The sequence below is a fragment of the Rattus norvegicus genome, chromosome 15, assembly GCF_036323735.1.
Source record: "Rattus norvegicus strain BN/NHsdMcwi chromosome 15, GRCr8, whole genome shotgun sequence".
Lineage (NCBI taxonomy): Eukaryota > Metazoa > Chordata > Mammalia > Rodentia > Muridae > Rattus > Rattus norvegicus.
Window position 1 is genome coordinate 42785179 of NC_086033.1, and position 16469 is coordinate 42801647.

The 16469-nt window shown below is 46.1% G+C and overlaps 1 protein-coding gene across 6 annotated transcripts in view; it reads right to left on the reverse strand.

The window, feature by feature from the left end:
- Msra (methionine sulfoxide reductase A) overlaps window positions 1–16469 on the reverse strand; it is a 338461-nt gene that overhangs the window by 270361 nt on the left and 51631 nt on the right. The window contains exon 1 of one of the 6 annotated variants that reach the window (XM_039093218.2): window positions 15752–15836. The exons of the other annotated variants lie outside the window; for them this stretch is intronic. The gene's annotated coding sequence lies outside the window, so the exon portion shown is untranslated. Of the gene's footprint in view, window positions 1–15751; window positions 15837–16469 lie in introns of those variants that run through there. 6 annotated transcript variants of the gene reach the window in all.

Here is a 16469-nt window from a genome sequence, read left to right on the forward strand (position 1 = left end):
TACATGTCCTCTTCTGGGCGGACTGTTATGCCCGCAAATCCAACAGAGGCCAAACGACACATGTCAGCTCCCTAATTCCTCCTGGCCCTTCTCCATCTGCAATGACTCCCCATCCTCCCAGGAATGCATCCTGGGAAACTTCTGTTCCCTCAGACCTGCCAGGCTGTACCAAGCACTGGCCAGCTCTATTTCTTGCTGTCTCTTCCCTCACATGTATTAGTTGAGGGACAATTGGTCTCTCTGCTGGTGACTCAAAACAAGTCTTGCTGGCCTCCCATGTCCTGCAAACAAGTTTCTGGGTTATGGTTTTGTTTTTGATTGAGGTTGGGTCTCTCTTTGCAGCCTAGACTGAACTTGAGCCTGCAATCACCCAACCTCGGCCTTCCTGAGGTGAGAGGTGCTCAGAAGGCAATCATCTCCCCACTGCAACTTCAAACTTCTAGTGGCTTTGAAACTACAGATCTTCCAGCAAGAATGTTTAGGCTAAGAACCACACCGCTTCAGTGGCCTTCTACCACTTCAGTCTCTGGGTTCTAGGTGACAATCCAAGCCTGGCCCAGTTAGTCTGACTTAACGGGACTGCAGTGTGAGCCTTAAAAAGAAAAAAAAATTAATCGCTTAATTGAGATATATTCACATCCACAGTGCAACCCAGTGGTTTTAGGCTGCTCCCAGGGCTGTACAATACATGCGTGTCAAGCTCCACTTTAGAGTGTCTTTATCACCCCCAGAGAAACACCATACCCTCAGCAATGACTCTCCATTTCTCTCAGGTCCCAGCCCCAGGCAGCCACTAGTCTACTTTCTGTCTCTAAGGACTGCCAGCCAGAGTCGTTTAATTAACAGTTCTCCAGTGACTCAGAGGCATCACCATGTTGAGCATCTCAGTCCCTCCCTGCTCTTGCTTCTGGGTGCTCCCAGGCTGTGTCTGGCCAGGGATGCCTTTATTCTGCCTCCATGTCTGACATGCTCCCTACACTCTGGGGTGCACTTGCAATGTGTCCTCTTCCAGTTAACCCCAGACTAGTTCTCCTCTCCCTCAACTTACCTCACTCCCCAGTGTGTCCTTCACTCCAGTCAGGTGATGCTATCTCACACACTCAGATTTGTTCTCTCTGGGTCCTGACCACATACCTCTTAACTGCAGGCATCACTTTCACCAGACATGACCATGGTATGGCACCTTATGCACAGTACATGCTTGACATTCGTACTTCAAATAAGCAATATCATAGTCTGGCTATGAATTTCTTTTGAAACAAGCTTTCCTATTGACAAACTCGCTGGATATTATAGGTTAATTCTCCACTTTTCCTTTAATGGTAATGAAGCAATGCCACTTAATCTCTCAGAATATAACACACATTAAAGCGCTACCAACACACACATGTAAACAGAGAGGTGTGTTCATTTGTGGGGGCGGTCTTCTGTTTTGGAGGTAAGGTCTTGTGTAGTCTGGGCAGTGCTTTGACCCACAACACTCTTGTCTCTACCTCCACCTTCTGAGATTACGGGTGTGTGTGCAAGTCACATCTGACTGTGCATGGCTTTTGAACTTCCGCCACCATGAGCAGAGATGGTTACAACAACACACGCAATTATTAACCAGCCATCCTATGAAACACCATTCCTTCAAACATTTCAGAGAGACCTCACGCGAGGAATTATTTTTTTAATAAAAGACTTTGAAAGTGAACAGACACATGCTTGCATCTTCAGAATGGAAAAAAAGCCAATACCCGAGAAGGTGTGTGCCCTGTATTTGGTGTGAACATGGAAGAGAATGGCTGAAGTCCTGACTGAATGAGGACAGCCATGTTGAAGACTCCAATGCTTTAGTGCCATAGGAATGGCAAAGCTGTTCCCTATATGGACCAGGCTCTGAGGAATGACAAAGATTTCCTCAAGGGTCTGAGTTTGGGGGAGTGACTAGTGTATACAAAAACTAGCAACCACATCTTTCTCTTCTGGACATTCGCAGCCTGACACTGCTGTGCTGTGCACAGTCAAAACTAGAAAGTGAGATGCACAAGGGCCACGTGAGAAGGGAAAGGCAGAGCCTGTGGAGCGCTCTCAGTGCTCTGCTTAATACGCACTGAGGCTCAAGGCTGCAGTGGTGATAGATGCTACTCCACTGGAATGTGCACGCCTCACTTGACCCCAGCTTTCGTGAGTCTGGGTGTCTGTCCTTTCTTCATGCCATCACAGCCTCTCGTCAGGGTTCCAGGACAGGCAGAGGGATGCACTTACAGGCAGCTCACACTACAGTTCAAACCCAGCTAGCTCTGCCATCTGAAGAACTGCCTTCAGATGAAAGGAAGCGCATGAAAACCACACTCAACACCGTGACCACCTGAACCCTCATCCCATTCTTTATCACGGGGTTTTCCCTAACATGGAGATATTCTTTCCATTAACTAGTTTATTTCTGTTCATTGTTTGAAATACAGAAATGCCAGTCGAGATATAGAACAGGTGCCCCTGCCTCTGGGCCGCTCTCTGCTCACACTGCCTGCCTGCCACTGTCTCTTGAGTTTGACTCGGCTCTGTCAGTGAAAAATTAGACTTCATTTCAGTATGCTAATAGCAATCTCTCCAAAACAATGTAATCAAGGCCTCATGTGCACCTATAATTTCATCCTTGACATAAGCCTGACAGCTATTTATTGTCTGAAAGGGAAAGCAGGGAGGAGGGGGAAGGAGGAGGGAGAGGGAACTCCAACATGGCCCCCTCCCCCAAAACAAACCCAGCAGCTTTATGTTCGAAGGCAGTCTTTGCAAAGTCCGAGAGAGAGAGAGAGAGAGAGAGAGAGAGAGAGAGAGAGAGAGAGAGAGAGAGAGGCAATAATCATGGGGTTTACATATGTCTTGTCTTAAGCAATCAAGACAGAGAGTTAACAGAGAAGCGTGTTCAGATGTGCCAATTCCCAAACTGCCCACCTCTGATGAGCCAGCTGTGAGCGGCAATTGTCACATTATAATTTAGGCAAAGGGGGGAAAAAGGCATCAGAATACACACTGGATCAACATAATTATTCACAGCAGGATACTGCAGAATTAATTTAGCCAATCAGAATGATACTTGGGGGCTGGGCACATATCAGAGATCAAGGAGAGAAAGCTGGGAGCAGGAAGGGGAGGGGGGTAGGGAAGTGCTGGTTTCTGAACCTCTCTGCTGTTCCGATCATCTGATCTGGATGCTTTTCTGTGCATGTGATGCTGTTTCTTGTCTCCTTTATTTATAAACACCTGCCTATGCAACACTAACCTGCCAGCCGCTAGGGAGGCACTTTAGAGACACCAGGCTCTAGGACTCTGAGGGAGGAAGCGCTAATACCGAAGCTTTTGCCGGAGCTCAGAGAGGCTGCAACACTTGCCAAGGAAGCACAAAGGGAAATGGGTAGAGCCAGACATGGGACCCAGGCAGGCTAGCCTCACAGGTGACAGGGTTAACCAACACGGTGAAAGGACTTGATACCTAACAAAGCAAGAATTGGTTAGAACCAGACATGGGGCCCAGGCAGGCTAGCCTCACAGGTGACAGGGTTAACCAACACGGTGAAAGGACTTGATACCTAACAAAGCAAGAATTGGCTTGGCATCCTAGCTGGAGACCTGTCTATCACCTACCATACTGTGTGGCCACAGCTTGGCCCTCCCACATTCCTCTGAACTTCTCCCAAAGATGACAAGGCTGTAGCCCTGCTAGATGCAGATGCTGTACTGTAGAGACACCAACTTCCCAGGTCTAGAACTTCATCTAATATGGTAAGAGCAGTCACACCAAAGGCCTCCCAGGACCAATGATGCTGAAGCCTCTGCTTTAGGGTAGCTAGCACCTGACCTCTCTCCCCTAGGAATACAGAAAAGCAGCAAACAGAAACCCAGAAAAGTTCGTGAGAAAGAGGGAGAGTGGGGTGTTCCAAGAGTTAGGGTTCAAATGTCTGGCATCTGTATTTTTACAAAGGACCCAAGAAAAGAGTCTAGGGCACACAGAAACTTCTCTCCTAGAGTCATATCTGCAGTCAGATTGGCAATTTTAGACTACAGTGGTCCTCTCACGAGCATGCTAGATTGTGCAGCAGCCATCAGAGGTGGCCTGAGGAGCCCTGGTTCCCTTGTAAAGTTGGGCTTCGGCTTGTATTCACTGTGTCTGGTAACAGGAAATGACAGGGAGTGGACAGGATTTTATGTCTGGCCATAATGTTTGATCTATGCCACTGTCAATGAGAACTGTGATTTAATCCATAAGGCTACAGAGGCTCGGGATGAAAGAGAGAATATGGACAAATCCTGATTAACAATCACTGTAGCACCAAAGCAGGTTACCATGGCAACAGGCCTGAAATTATACAACAAACTGGGATGGCATACCAGGCAGATTACTCCAGGAAGGGCCCTTGGCTGATGTTTGGCTTCCTTGCATGCTCTTGAAATTCAGATGCACGTGCTGTGCTTTTGGCTGGCATTAGCTCACCTCCCCCTTTCCTTCCATGCTCCCCCTTCAGTGGGTCCCACATAAAATAGAGGACAAACACACATGCTTAGCACATGCAGAGAGCAATCAAGCTCATCTCAGCTCCTCTCCCCTGGAAGGAGAAGACAAAACAAAACGATGGGAAAGGAGCTTCCTTCCCTAGCATCCTTTCAGTGGCATCGTGCTTGGGTGCAGGAAGTGAGAGTCAAGAGTGGTCCTGTGAGGCAGAGATCCCATGAGACAGGTAAAAGAAGGAACAAGAAAAGGATTGGGATGGTACCTTCTCTCTTCCCAAGGCAATTACACTTTGTCTTGGGATTTTTTTTAAAACCCTTTAAAGAGCTCCTCCAACCCCAGAATTTGCTCAAGACAATACCCAGAAGGCTATGAATAGGGGACTATACACTGGCAAAGCTCTTGAACTCTTATGACCAGCACCATGACTGAGTTTACAAGTGACCCTTAGAGACAGGTCTCATCAAGTAGCCTCCAAAAATCTCCACAGCATTTGAGGACCCTACTTCACACCCTGAACCAATCGCTGAGGACGTGCAGTGCAACACTAGAAACAAATGGTGGACGTGTGCTGATGATTCGGTCAGGGGAAAGGACCTGCTGTGCCAGCATGAGGAGTTGAGTACTGACCTCTGGCACTTACATAGAAAGCACACAAACACATGTGCATCTATAACCCCACCTTGGGAGGCGGAGGCAGAAGGATCCCTGAGGCTCATAGTCTGGTACAATTGGTGAGCTCCAGTTCCAGTTAGAGACCCAGCCTAAAAGAGCAAAATGTCACACACACACACACACACACACACACACACACACACACACACGGGGCAGGTCCTTAAACCTCCATTGAAGAGGTAGCTTCCCTCTCTTTTCCTGCAGACATTGGATGGAAGAGAAGCCTCCTTGGAAAACCCTCTGTATTTATTACCAGCCCGTACCTCTTTGTCCAGTCATGCTGTGTCACAATTGCCCACTCTCTGTAAAACATGAGCAGAAAGGTACATCGCCTTCCCTCTTCTTTTAGTGCCCATTCAAGAGGGCTCCTGTATTGCCTGAAGTTTTCCAGACAAGTGTGAGGTTTCTCCTGGCCACATTTGCACCCCAGCAATGAGCCAGGCAGTGGCAACAAGAGCCAGGCAGTGGCGACAAGAGCCAGGCAGTGGCGACAAGAGCAATCCACCCTGCACTACACACAGCAGTGAAACTTAGAGTCGCTTGCTTATACACATTCTTCGGGGACACAATCATCTTGTGTATTTTAGCCCCAAAATACACTGATCAACTCCTGTGTTGTACCAACACCAAAAACTGCTAGTTTTAAAATTAAAAGTATGGAGAATATTGTTTTACAATCTACATTCAGGGAATTTCTTTCACTTGCTAAATGTATTTTTTAAATTTTTATTATTTATGTGTGTGTGTGTGTGTGTGTGTGTGTGTGTGTGTGTGTGTGTGTGTGTTCCTGTTAGTGCAGCGCTCACAGAGACCAGACGAGGGCAGTGGATCCTCTGCTGCTAGAGTCACAGAAAACAGGCATTTATATTGTTGTTGAGAACCAAATTCTGTTCCTCTGAAAAAATAGCAGATTCTCTTAACCACTGAGCCATCTTTCCAGCTCCATAATAATGTCTTCTTAAATATATAGACAAATGTGGCCCAAATAGCATCATGATATTCTCAGTGCCAAGAGTGAGTAAGTTCATAAGCCACATACTCAATCCTATATATTATACCTATATAAATAGAGGGAACTCAAAGTATCCTTTCTATCATGAAAATCTTTAAAATCTCAGGCTCGGAAGGACAGAGTAGATAGGTACAGAGGAGATGCTTGGTGAAGCACTTTTCTTTCAAGGATGGGGAACTGACCTCAATCCCCAGAACCCACATTAAAGAAGCCAGACGTGTTAGGATACACACTTGTAATCCCAGAGCTGGGAAGAAAGAAACTGGAGGACACCTAGGGTTCACGTGGTAAGTGATCTAGCCTAGTTGGTAAGCCCTAGGTCAATGAGAGACCCTGTCTCAAACAAGCAAAGGAAATGGAGGTACTTAGGAACAACAGCCAAGGTTATCTTCTGACCTTGACCTCCACATGAATACACACACACACACACACACACACACACACACACACACACACACAGGACAGAGGGGACCAATAGGCTACACACACTAAACTTATTTTTTGGACCCTGGACAAACAATGCTACACAATGACCCACCTGGCCATGTCAGCTCAGCAGCTGCCAGCTGCTCAGGACTCTGCCATTGTTAACCTCACTCTGAACCTCTTCCCAGGCATCTTCCCCTCCCCATGCAGATCTAAGGTAGGTGTAGGGCTTTGTTTTGGTTTGGGTTTTGGTGGTGGTGGTGGTGGTTTTGGTTGTTGTTGTTTTTGTTGTTGTTTGGTTGGGTTTTTTTTTTGTAAGTGTTTTTCTCCAGATGTTATGGAAAACAAAAACAAAAACAAAACAAAACAGTGTGCAAGTCCTCTTCCCAGGGATGATTCAGGAGGGGGAATGACTTCTTTTTAGAGCCTTTTATTGCATTCGAAATGCAAATGCCATAATTTAGCCCCATGGGGAAACATACCATATTGTTACAATTCAGATTACCTTCTATATCGAATCAGAGAATGTCATTAAGAGGGTAACATATTTGAGTAGTGACACGAGGGCAGCGGTATAATTTCTCATTCAGGAATAGTGACAAAGGTTGTACTGCAGAAGTTGGTGGTCCTGTATATCTCATAAACCACAGGCTGCTCACCACTGACACTGCTGAAAGACTCTGTCCCCCTCCACACGCTCTCCCTAGCATTGTATGTGACCAAGTCCCCTCTAGAGAGTAGCCCTGGCACCCTCACTGACACCAGCTCAAACCATGAATGTCCCCCAAGGAGGCTCCATCTTCATTCAGTCTCCCATCAACTTGCTTGGGAGAATATCCCCATCACGCTCCCTTCTGAACAGCCTTCTATTCCCCTCTCATCACTAAGCAAAGCATTTGGAAATGCTGGCCTAGTTCTGAGCCGCTAGGGTTTTATCTGCAACCTCATCGCCCCACCAATGAGCCTTAAATTGAGAACTGCATGGTAATCTCTGCCACCTTGCACAGCATCTGCGTGGCCTCTACCAGGTTCCTAACCCCTTTGATACTGTTCCCTCTTATAAGAACTGAGGACAAAGGAGAGATAATGGTGTCCTTGCTATCTCCATTTTCCCTTTGGGGTTGAATAAAACAATGTATAAACACATCCTTCTAACGTTCTGAATTTAGGCTTACTTCCTTTATCACGCACAGTTGCTGGTATTCACATAACAGTTTCTCAACTTCTGTGCAGGAAGTTGCCTCAGGAAAGGAAAGAGCGAGCTGGCTGCACCATGCACTCGGGGTTCCTCACATCTCCTCCACAAGCACTCAGGGCTTGCATCTGCTTGGACAGTTTTGTCATGGCTTGGGTGCTGAATTTCCTGCAAAAGCCATGTATTATAGGCTTGGATCCCATGGTGGTGCTCTGGGGAGGGGTGGACTCTCTGGAAGGAGTCATCCTCTAGTTACTCAGGACTGTGGGAACCCAATCCACTTTTCTACTTCCTGGTCATGACAGTATCAGTCTGCTCTACCACATGCTTCCCGAGGTCACCATCCACATCCTCCCAAACAAAGGTCTGGAAGCAGGAGCCTTCCCACTTATAGAGCAAAACATCTAACCCATGAAGGTGAGCAAACCTTTCTCTCTGCACATGGATCGTCTTGAATATTTTTGTTATAGTGGCAGTCGACTAACACAGGTTCTAAGTAAGACTTCCATTGAGAAACACTGTCCCACAGTGGAGGAGGCCAGAAAACCACTCTGAGCTGTTTATTCTCAAACATCACGGGGGTGGTTTCAACTAAACTTAGGTGAGCTATTCTAATGGGTTCATGCATGAATCATAAAACAATTTTTCCACGTAACTATTCCCTGATAAGTCATAATCCCTTTAGGATGAAGGAGGGCCAGAATAACAGAAAATGTCTATTTCAATGATCTATGTGGGGCATCCCTTTCTTCTACAAAAGAAGCCAAGTGGCAACTTTTCAACATCAAAATATCTTTCAGATGACAGTCGCCAACCGTGGCACACACCATAAAGGTCTAAATTTAACAAGCGCATAAACAACCCCTTTAAATGCACAGATCCAGAGGCCAGTTTCCAAAACTGCACTGGGAACTTAGGTTGAGCAAGGAGCATGGAGGGAAGGAAAATTAGAATGAGGTACAATGACATACCTGTATGAAAATGTCATAAACTCATTGCTTTCTATGCTGACCTACAGGAAATTAAGAGAAAAAATACAACTGGGAAATAAAGGTGGAAGGCTGTTTCTGAAAACCAGAGTCAGAAGGAAGAAAGCACCAAGAACGATGACGCACACTGCCCAGAATGAGGACAAATGTGGACAGTCTTCAGTGGGCAACCTGGATTTGAGGCAGTGATGAATTCTTGTCTCCAGGCAACATCAAGGTTACTGCAGAATCCCATAGAAACCTATAGTCAATGCATCCATAGGATGAAAAGTCTTCTGACCTTATGGAAAGGATGAGATAAGGTGCCACAGTGGACAGCACCAGGGGGGAAATGCAGTGGCTGGAGCAAGGCACACCTCAGGATCAGCTAGAGGAGGCCGAGTGCACATTCTAAGAGGCCCCCACTGCCCCTGATCAAGTCCCTGGACTCCATCAGCCTGCTTCAATAATATATGAAGAATTATGCTTAAATAAGCAGTTTACAATTCCCTGGTTTCTGGCCCTTTCAAAAGTTACCAAGCACAACCCTATGGAGATGATGTGTGTGAGCCATGAGGACATGTAGACATTTTCACTCAGGGTCTGAGAAGACAAACTTTAACCTTGTGTGTGCTTGTCCCTGTGTGAGTGTGCCTGTATGTATAGCTGTATCACAGAGAACTTGTGAGGATCAGAGGACAAGCTTGCATGTCAATCCTCACCTTGCACCTTTTTGGAAATGGGAACTCTGGCAGGTGACCCCTGCATAACCAGGCAAGATGCCTGCAAGATTCCTGAAATCCTCCTGCTTCGACTCTCAATCTCTGGGATCACAGACAAGCACTACTACACCTGGCTTTACATGCATTCTGGGGATTTAAGTCAGGCCTTCACACTTGTGTGGAAAGCTTTATCCACTGCACCTGACAGAACCTTATTCTTGTGTATGGAGAGAAGGCAATGGGGAGGTGGCAGCCAAGCTCAGAGTCAGCAAATCTGTAGAGTGCAAAGCCCCTTTTTGGGGAGAAGTAGGCTTGAAACTGGAACAATTTCTCCCCAAGACTCAACTTTCTGAAGCCTGTTGAGATGGGTAAAAGTTTGTGTTGAGGCAAGGAAGGAAACAAGATCCCATTGTGGGGGCCCAGAAAGCAAGAAGTTGCCTGCCCCTGACCCAAGCTAACATGTGCACACCTGAAAGACAGAGAGACAGAGAGGAAGAGAGAAAGAGAGGAAGAAAGGAAGAGAGAATGACAGAGAGAGAGAGAGAGAGAGAGAGAGAGAGAGAGAGAGAGAGAGAGAGAGAGAGAAAGTAAGTCCAAGTGAACCAAGATGGCAGCCAGGCCCACCCTCCATTTAGCCTTTCCTGCCAGTATAGCAGGGTAAAGCCCTGAGCTGTGTGTGCACAGCTCAACCTCCCTGCCAGCTCTAAGCCTCATTTCCCTTGAGTGGCCTGTTGGATTCCCTGCCCATCATTCTCCTCCACACAGCAGTTCTCTACTGCCTGGAGCCCACGTGTTGTTTTCCTCTATGTCACAGATGTCACATGCCATGTTTGCTTTGATGTCCCAAAATCTGAAAATATCAGAGGAATGTGAGACATGGTGTTCTGGAAGTTGCCATGCGGTGGTCCCAGCCTCCCCATCTCACCAGAGACTATTTCTATGAAACCCTGGCATGACCACTACACGTTCTAACCATCCATGGACTTCTCGCTTGATGATGATCAGATGAAACGGTTGAAGATTTAGCTTTCTGCATGGTTGGTGCTGCCTTTCTGAAAAAAATCCCACATATTTTTAGGCCTCTGAACTTCCAGAACGGTGTCTGCCAATGTGAGTACAAGCAGATGTGTGCTGGGCTGAGCCATATAAAACTATGAATATCTGGCTCTTCTAACTCACAAGAAAAATAGAATTTGTACTGTTCAGCCTAGGTTTACCCAGCACAGGGGATGGGAGACTCACGGGCTGTGGCTCCCGACATAATGTCAGTTGCGGTGTGTGGTGCATTCTGGGAATCGAGAGTCACACTTCCATATGACTGCAGTAGAAACTCAAGCATGGTGACATACGTTAAACACTTGATGGAATATCTGGAACATGCATCAACACACAGCTAACTGAGATCACCGATATTACCTGTGGCAAGACGACTTCCACTGTTTTCAATACTGCGGCATTAAATCTTACCCAAACAGAACAGACAAAAACAAAGCACGTGAGGTGGAGCAGCACTGGCACTGTCACCCAAGGACACTGGCAGTTCTTTTGTCACCTTAGCATCCGTGTGTCAATAATTTGAAACACAAAGAGCCTTTAGCACATGACTCTTCTCTGAAGTCATCTGAAGTCAGTACCCCAGTCCCTGCAAGAGATGTCAACTTCCCTAAGATCAAGGACAGGGATTGAGCAGCTGGTCACACTATGGAAAGAGCCTCCCCAAGGCTCTTCTAAAGGAAAAGAGAGGGACTGGAGACACACTTTCGCTGTACAAATGCTTGCCACACAAGTGTGAGTTCGATCCCCTGCACCCACACAACAGCAGGATGCAGCTGTAAACTTAGCCCCAGGAGAAGGAGGCAGTAGAACCCCTAAGGCTCGTTATTGAGAGACACTGTCTCAAAAGTAGGATAAAGTACACTTGAGGAAGACACTCAGTGTCAACCAGTAGCCTACACACACACACACACACACACACACACGCGCGCGCGCGCGCGCGCGCGCGCGCATACACACGTGACATACATGTGTATACACATATATACATAACACACAGAGAGAAAACAGACAGAGAGACAGAGAGGGGGAAAGGGAGAGGAGGGGGGATATAAATACTCTGCCTATTAAAGAGTGAGCCACTAACACACAAGCTGGGCATCTGAACCTAAAATAAGGGTGCCCATCTCCTTCATCTTTGACTGCTGGAATTTCGACTCCGTTTTCCTCCCCACCTCCAAGCAAAGCTGAGGTCAACTGTCACACAAAATTTAAATGAAATTGCAAGATTTGTTCATTTAAGTTCCTCTGTTGGTTCCCTTGGCAACAGCTCCAACTCTCTCAGCCTATCTCCGATTCAGAATACTCCAACAAGAGTTCTCTGGGGTTGATTTCTTAGAAAGCCCACAGTTGGAGCACTGTTTGTAAAACAGAATTTGAACAGAACATGTAATGACATTGACATTGTTAAACAAAGAATTCAAGAGGGCTCTTTGCAGACATATTTCAACTAGACATTTGGGGTAGATGCAGTGTTCTATCAGGACACAAAGGAGGCTTTGTTCCCCCCACCAAATATCCCACTCCTGTCTCTAAAATACTCAGGGTCTTTGTTCAGTCACCGTGAGGCCTAAGAGCTCAGATGCAAAGTATATAGCCACAGTGCTCCTCTGACTTGTGGCCATGGACCACAAGAACAATCACTCCAAAGCCCATGCAAGACAATGAACTCCACAGCCCAAAAGCTCTTATCCCCTGACTTTCCTAGGGAGAGTAAAAGAAAGGTATTCACCCCAAATAGAGAGAGATGATAGACAAAACAAAGCTTTCTTGTACAACCTGGTGAAGTCTCCCAGGGTTCCTCACAGGAGCATGGATGACTTAAGGCCAGGTGCACAATGGAAAAGTTCCATTTCTGGCCAACTTTTTCTCTTTCTTGTGTATGTGTTTGCATGCCCCTGTGTGGGTAGATACATGTATGGGTGAAAGTGTGCATGTGCATATACACATTTGTGTATGCAGAATCCAGAAGACAATGGCAGGTGTCGTCCCTCAAGTGTCATGTAGTTATTCTTGTTGAGACAGGGTTTCTACTGGCATGGAATGTGCCAATTAGACTAGGCTGGCCAACTAGTGGGTCCCAGGAATATGCTTGTCTCTGCCTCCCCAGCACTAGGATTACAAGCATGGGCCATCAGAACCAGCTTATTTAAAGGTCAGTTCTAAGGATTGAGCTCATTCTTGTGTTTACAAGGCAAACCCTTCATCAACTCCCTAACCCTTTATGTCACATATATTTAAACATTTTTAAAACCCAGTATATAGATCAGGCAGTGAAGACTACAGGTCGAATTCTCAGGGAGGTCAGAAGATCATATGGGAGTCTTAATACCCTTTCTTATCCCTCTAAGTGTCATTGGGAACAGTCCCATTACCACAGGCTCTGTGGTTCTGTTTATGTTGTTGCTGTGACTGTGGGCTAAGATGTCTTGTAGGTCATCACAACCACTCTGCCCCATGATATGGACTATCATGTTAAGCTGAGTAGACACACTATGATGTTCAAGTAGAAGGTAAAAACTGACAGTGTTGGAGTGTGTCACACAGACAGGGTATGCTGGCACTGTTCCTGAGGCCCAGGCTGTGAGGAGCCAAGTCTTTTCTTGATTCCTTGATAAAAAGCAATCAACGTATACCTGGAATTCCATGACATTCACTCCCAACCACAGAGCAGAGAGGGAGTAGTAGAACATGGGCAAAAGGAAGCCCAGAGAGGCATATGGACATTTGCTCCAATGCAGGTTATTCCAAGCCAAATCCAAAGAGGTGGGGGAATAGATAAGAATGTGCATTCAAGTTAAAGTCCACCTCAGAGGATCACTCTGTGAGTTGGCTTTGCTTCATGCTCCAACACATCCCTTCACATAAGCAAGCCATCAAGCTTGAAGCTGAGCACCAGCACTGTGATGTCTGTGACTTTTCCATTTAGGAACTGCTGAAGCTCAGATGTGGACAGGCTCAGAGGTGAAGGGATGAGCTACAAAGATAGTGAGTAGTGGAGCCCAGCTTTGAACCTAGGCTCGTAGACTTTACATGCAATAGAGGGAGGTGCTCAGTTGTGATTTCACCATGACCCTGCCATTGCGACATTTATGATCAAGATCACCTTATCCAAAAGTCTTCTTGATTAGAGAGCCTGGGAGCCAGGGCACCCCTGTGGGACCTCCTCTTTCTAATTATCAGTCCTAGAGAGTAGTCATGAGTGTCTAATGTACTACAGCACACAGTGCTGATGCTCCATCAACAAGGATCTCCACCTTCCAACCGCCCTTACTAATGGTCCGTAAGAACGTAGTCCTAAGGCCCCATCAGGCAGGCAAGACAGTGCACACAGGTAATAAGCCCAGCATGAGAAGACCAAGAGTTCAAAGTGAGGTGGGGTAGAGTACACATAATAACACAGGTCCAGGAACCACAGACATCTTTACGGACTTATCTATACCCAATAACTTTCCAACCCCATTTCCAACTGGGCAATGTAGGTTTTTATACAGGTACCCTATAGAACTCAGTGAAAACTGGGTCCCTATTACAATTTCTACAAGGCCAGGCCTGCTATAGAAACTTTCAACCTCTCAGCCCAAGTGCCTGTGTGTAAATGGCCCCTCAAGGCCGAAATGTGGAGTCTAATGAGACTGGAAGTCCAAAAGCTACTGATGTGACCTGATTGCCCTGTGACTGAAATGCTGAGGGAGCCACAGACTTTGGGCTTAGTGGCATACTCCTTACAATTAACTATCGTATAGGATTGCTGTTGGGCTTTTTACATGTTCTGAAAGTTTATTCATGTTACAAAGTCAGGCTACTAGATACTTGATACTACATACTTGCATATCTCAGACATGGCTGGGAGAAGACAGCTCTTTGTTCTTGGGTATGTGGCAGAAGACTGTCTTTCCTGGGTGTTTGTCTCCCTAAAAATTCAAGGCAGTGATATTCTTAAGAGGCACATTTCTTGAGGGTGATGTGTCCCGGGGGAGGAGGGTTTTTGATGGCATCAGTGCCTTTCCAGGAGCTTCCTTCCTCTCTGATGTTCAGCAGAGAAGTGGCCAACTGCAACTCAGGAAGCAGTTCTCACCAGAAGCCACCAGTGCCTGTACCTTGGATGCCACAACACTCTAGGTGCAAAGAATAAATGCCGACTGTCTGAGTCTCCTGGGCTACCATACTTAGCTATGGCAGCCCACACTCAGATGGTCCACACTGTAACCAGATGTTACAGGAAACTGCCACAAGCACAGCTAACCATGGCCTGGTAGGGCTGCAGTTGTGCAAGGATCTGGCACCAATGATGGCAGAGAAGCCATCGGAGAGTCTTGTGATAGTCTTGACAACTTGAGTTTGATACCCATTTTTCTTCTTCTATCTCAATGGCAAACTATTATGGAAACAAATCTTCGAGCATATCTGTGACGGATTTTCCACATTGGGCTAGTTGAAATGGAAAGACCCACCTTAAATATGGGAGACACTGTTCCATGGGCTGGAGTACTGGACTGAATTAAAAGCAGAAAGTGGGGCTGGAGAGATGGCTCAGCGGTTAAGAGCACCGACTGCTCTTCCAGAGGTCCTGAGTTCAATTCCCAGCAACCACATGGTGGCTCACAACCATCTGTAATGGGATCTGATGCCCTCTTCTGGTCTATCTGAAGACAGCTACAGTGTACTTTGATAAATAAATAAATAAATAAATCTTAAAAAAAAAAAAGGCAGAAAGTGAGTTCACTTTCAATGCAGAAAGGCATTCACTACTCTGCTTCCTGACTGAACACATGGCCTGCTGCTTCATGTTCCTGCTGCCATGACTCTTTCTCCATGATGGACTGCACCCTCAAACATGAGACTAAATAAACCCTCCCTCCCTTCTGTCCTTCCTTCCTTCCATAGGCTTTATTATTATTATTATTATTATTATTATTATTATTATTATTATTATTATTATTATAAAGATAACCAATATGAAGCTTGTTTTGTGAATGGAGACTCTGCTTCCTCTGACCCAACTCCCTGTTCACAGAATTAGCACCCTCAGGAATGGAAAATGGCAATCACCCTTGAGCATTTGATTGACAAATTGGGCAAATTCACTCTGTGAAACCTTGAGGGGAGACAACATGTATCAATCTTCCCTGGTTTTGTCTTTTTAGTCAGTTAAGAAACCAAAACCCTCACTAAGAAATTGCAAAAGCCAGGTGAGGAGGTGCACACCTTTAATTCCAGCACTCAGGGAAGCAGTGGCAGGCGATCTCTGAGGTAGGCTGGTCTACAAAGTCAGTTCCAGGGCTGTTACACAGAGAAACCCTGTCAAGAGAGAGAAAGAAAAGGAAAAGAAAAGAAATTTCATAAAAGACTTATGAACATTGTTCCCATCTTCTCCAAGAATCCATTGCTCTCAATTAGAATAACTGCTTTTTCTGTTACAAGGAAATAGCGTACAAGAGGAGATGCTGCTGGTTGCTTAAGAGAGAAATCAAGTTTATGCTCCTTGGAAAAGGCATGGCCAAGTCCCTTCTGTTCAGGCGAGGCTAATGTGGTGTCTCCAGGTCAGAAACACATGCAGCAATGGAGTCTCTGGACTAGATGCCAGCTGACACATGCCACAGGCAGTGGGGGACAACAGGATCTCTGCTATCTTCTGAGGTAGTGGTCATATGGATGCAGACTAGAATCCCTGTGTGAGGCCTAGAGTTCCAGACCACTAATCAATAGCCGATAATCCCTTCTCTGGGAGGTTAGAAGTATACATATGTCAAGAAACTTCTAACCTCAGCAGGCCCTACTTTACATTACTCCTGCCCTACAGATTTGCAAACACTATCCTACCAGTACCAAGCGCCTGCCTTGTGGTCATCATCTCTCTCTTTGCAAGCTAATTGCTACCCCGAATCCTTTCTAAGTAAAAAAAATTAAGCACTACTTCATCTCT